The 4,760-nt window shown below is 37.4% G+C and overlaps 1 non-coding gene across 1 annotated transcript; it reads left to right on the top strand.

Annotated features, from left to right (window-relative positions):
* Positions 1-4,586: 4,586 nt before the first annotated feature.
* On the top strand, positions 4,587-4,692 carry LOC115303122. Its single transcript, XR_003913836.1, has one exon. It is a non-coding gene; the product is annotated as a U6 spliceosomal RNA (small nuclear RNA).
* The last annotated feature ends 68 nt before the right edge of the window (positions 4,693-4,760 follow it).

The following is a 4,760-nucleotide window of genomic DNA, read 5'->3' as shown; positions in this document are numbered from 1 at the left end:
TATCTTTTGGTGTGACTGATACATTTATGGTTAGAAACCATATGAAGTTTTTAATAGTCTTAAGTTAAACCTCAGGCCAGAGGTGATTGCCTATATAACTCTTATGACCCAAGAAAGCAGTTAACAATGTCTTTAGTACTCTTGACTGTCTATAAAATGAAAAATGTAAAACTCACTCATAATTCTTTAAGAATTCTCACATTATTCATGCTTTTAAATCAAGTTAACTCTGATGTTAAGCACCCACTTTTCAAGAACATGAGAAAGTAAATATCAGTCATGTTTTGGGATTTTAAAAAAATCTACATACCTTGAATTTCCAAAATTCCTATAAAATGTGTCGCTGTTCCTTTAAGCACTGTCCTCTCCCTAGAGCCACAGATTTCTTTTGGGTCCTGGGTTGTTGTTTGCGTTAAGCAAGAGAAGACCACTAGAAAACTGTTCATGTAATTTTTGCTTGATATGCGTAGGGCTGGGGCTGTTTTTATGCGTTACTGGGGGGGAAGATTCCACATGTTCCCTCCTTCATAGGCCTTCTTTCCTGTCATGATGAAGGGGATGTTGACACTATCAAATGTTGACATTTGAAATGTTGGGCACTTTTCTTGTTGACTCACCATGTTATACAAGCAGTGCTTCTGGAATCCGATAAAAATGAATAGGTAAGGGGAAAAGTAAAACAAAGAGGGAGAAGAAAAAAGATGACAGTAGAAATAGGATGCAAAAGGAAAAATAAAATGGGTAAAATAAAAACAGCAAATAAGGAGTGGTAGAGTGATATCGGAAGTGCTTTTAATTTCTCTCTGTGAAACTGGCATTTCTGGGCCCGCTCTGTGGTTTTCTGGTTTGCATAACTGAATGGATATTATTGAAAGGATGTATGAATGGCCTTACAATGATTATATAACTGAGTCTAAGCAGCTCGCTGTTGTGTGAAAGTGAATGAGCACTGCATTTTACTAAACTGTTACTCTTCTTTGACAGCTGTTCTGCTGCGATAAAAGATTGCAGAATTAATTGAAGAGGTTATTATACTATTAAAACCTATTTCCACTGAGCAGTAATAATAAGAATTCATTGTTAGTGAGTGTCCGCCATTCAGTGACGGGAAATTTCTCTTCTCGTATTCTATGTATTGTTTCTGTTAGACCATCTCTATTAGACCACCTATGAGAACTTAATTTTTGAAGAGGTGCTAACTTTTAAAAGGACCAGATTATCATGAAAAGGTAAAGATCTCCCCATTCCAAGTTTTTTTTTTTTCCTGTCAGTGCTCTTCTACTATCTCCTTTTCCCCCAGTAAGTTGTCAGCTGATTCAGTTACAGCTGAGTTGAATCTTCTAATTCCTTGCTGTTAAGTTTTTTTTCAGGTATATAGAACACTTCTTTATAAAAACACCATCAGAAACCAATTTCTATTGATAGGAAAAAATAATGCCTTCTTTTCCATAGTTGTTAAAGGAGTAAGAATTCCTATTAAATGCTGCTTCATCAAGTATGTTTTAAAGATTCACAGGAGCTCATCTCTCTGCTAGAATTTCTGGAAATTATAGGAGGAAAACTTTAACTTTCTATTGTTTACACATATTCCTTAAATAAAGAAATTGTGATATGACCAGTGGAATTCTTAAGGACCCTCTGAACTCCCACTGAGTAGACAATGAACCAGATTTCTCCATCACCCAACAGGAGGGGCTACTCCTAAACTTAATACCCCTTGCCATTGGCGGTTACCTTTCCTTTGTCAATAGGGTCTGTATCTGAGGGTCTCCAGGTGGTGGGCAGACCGACAACTTTCCTCAGACAACTCCTATTAAATAGCTGGAACTCCAAAAGATTGTTGTAGTTTTACTCTGTAAGAAAAGAGATCATATATACCTGAAACGAATGAAACATTGTTGACTACATTAAAATAAAAAAAATTAAAAAGATCATAATGGAGTGGGGGTATTGTTCCCCTGGAATATGAATGCATTTTACATGTGCAGCAGAGCATACTGGTTCTTGTTCACTTTTCTGTGGGATGATGGTAGGATGGGGGAGCGGCGTCTTCTCTTTTTTTGACCTAAGTTTCTCTAGTAAAGCCCGTGTGGTATTGTAGCATCAAGGGATCCACCTTTCAAGGCATAAATCCACTGTATATTGACTCTTGTAAATTACGTGAGGCAGTACTTTACTCTTCTGGCTTGTCAGAGGAGGAATTTCCCCCTAAACATGCCTGGTATTTTGACTCAGCGCCTTGCTCTTTCCAGTCGTTGTTGATTTAATTATCTGGCTGACAGGAAACCACATCGATCCAAGTTTCAGTTGTCAGAAGCGAACCTATCAATAGTCCTAAATGAAAGGAATTGGACTTTTTTTTTTTTTTTAACCCTTCTCTATTCATTCTGGAAGAGAGGAAATGGTGACATGTGCAAATGTTTTGCTCTAAAGACTAAAAATTTCCTTTGGGTAGTCTGTCCCTAGGGCTGGATTTGGAGAGCAGGAGATTTTCAGTCCTGGTCAGTTCTCACATTATGCTGTATCTTCCAACTTTACCTTTATCAGTGACAGGGATCTTTTTTGGACTTCTATTTGTCTTGCGCATCTATTATTCTTCAACTGATTTGGAACTCAGGGGAAAAGGATGGCACTGATTGGGCCTCTTTGGATTCCAACATCTCCAGCAGGGAGCTATTGAAGGATTGACACATCCCATCGAGTGCTGCTCTATTGGACAGGTGTTCTTTCCAGTGATTGATTTACTCTTAGCTAAAAAGTGAGGGGGGGGGGAAAGAGAGAGACAGAGACAGACTGACAGACACAGAGACTTCAAATTCCAAATGTTTGCTACTGAATATTTGGATCTGGAAAACTTAAAGATGATACTCCACTAGAGAAACTTTCCTTACAGCTCAATAAACAGGCTAATAGATCTTTGCTTATAGCCCAAATGCTTTGCTTAGCCCCATCCTCATTGTGGCAAAAGTGTGTAACTAGAAATGGAGTAATATTTTCTGTGAAGGACACAATCCTAGATATTTCATAGTTCATTAGCTTAACTCTATCCTGGCTGTTGAGGAGTGTGAGGAGTGCTTAAATGGCTTTATAAGTATCTATGAAGATAAACCATATTTTGAAGAAGCAATCAAGCATGAAAATTAACATTTAAAAGTCTAACTCAAAATTTTATTACGCTATATTCATGCCATAAATACATGTTATAATAAGTTGGTTTCCTGGTTGGGAGTTTCGGTAGAAGAATCTTTATAGTTCCCTGAAAAATGGAATGAATTTTAGTGAATCTAACTTGATGTTGGAAATAGCCTCACAAAGAGCTTTAAATCTAAAGCGGCTATGTCTATACTAGTCTGGACACAGCTGGTTTGTGCATTATTAGACTTCTATGGATCATTATTTATGCTCTGATATTTGGGAAGTGCATTTTGTTGTTAGAAATAGTGAATAAACAAACTTAAGGGTTTTTTTCTAATTCTAGTACAACTAGCATACTATTTATTAGTTTCAAATGTACAATATAGTGATTAAACAATTTTATGTTACTTGATGCTCATCATGAGAAGTGTACTCTTTAAAAAATTTTTTTTTAAAAATTTTTTGTAAGAGAGAGAGAGAGCATAAGCAGGGAGGAGCAGAGAGAGCGAGCGAGAGAGAGGGAGACACAGAATCTGAAATAGGCTCCAGGCTCTGAGCTGTCAGCACAGAGCTCGACGTGGGGCTCGAACTCAGGAGCTGCAAGATCATGACCTGAGCCGAAGCCAGATGCTAAACTGACTGAGCCACTCAGGTGCCCTAAAAGTGTACTCTTTAATCTTCATCACTTATTTCATCCATCGCCCCCCCCACCTCCCCTCTGGTAATCACCAGTTTGTCTTCTATAGTTATGAGTGTGTTTATTGGCTTTTATTCCTTTGCTCATTTGTTTTATTTCTTAAGTTCACATATGAGTGAAGTCATATGAGATTTGTCTTTTGCAGACTTAATTTCACTTAGCTTCATACACTGTAGCTCCATCCATGTCTTTACAAATGGCAACATTTCATTCTTTTTTTTATGGCTACTACTCCATTGTGTGTGTGTGTGTGTGTGTGTGTGTGTGTGTGTGTGTGTGTACCAAATCTTTATCCATTCATCTATTGACGGACACTTGGGTTGCTTCCATAATTTGGCTATTGTCAGTGATGCTGCAATAAACATAGGGGTGCATGTATCCTTTGAAATTCATGTCTTATATTCTTTGGTGGTAGTGCAATTACTGGATTATAGGATAGTTCTACTTTTAATTTTTTGAGGAACCTCGGTACTATTTTCACAGTGACTACACCAATTTGCATTCCTACTGACAGTGTAAGAGGATTCCTTTTTCTCCACATCTCGTCCAACTCTTGTTGTTTCTTAGGTTTTTTATTTTACCCAAAATATATCATTGTGTGAGATATTCTCAGAGATGATATTTCATTGTAGTTTTGATTTGCGTTTCCCTGATAAATGATATTGAACATTTTTTTTCATGTGTCTGACGGCCATTTATGTCCTCTTTGGAGGAATGTCTATGCATGACTTCTGCCCATTAATTTTTTTTTTTAGTGCTTGTTTTGGCAGTACGTGTACTAAAATTGGAGTGATAGAGAAGATTAGTATGGCCCCTGTGCAAAAAATGACATGCAAATTTGTGAGATGTTCCATGATTAAATTTTTAACATTTATTTTTTTGAGCAAGAGCGTGAGTGAAGGAGAGGCAGGCGCAAGCACGTGCGCGC

Source organism: Suricata suricatta, chromosome 9 (genome assembly GCF_006229205.1).
Source record: "Suricata suricatta isolate VVHF042 chromosome 9, meerkat_22Aug2017_6uvM2_HiC, whole genome shotgun sequence".
Classification (NCBI taxonomy): Eukaryota; Metazoa; Chordata; class Mammalia; order Carnivora; family Herpestidae; genus Suricata; species Suricata suricatta.
The sequence above is the reverse complement of the archived record's forward strand: the minus strand, read 5'-3'. Positions and strand labels throughout refer to the sequence as shown.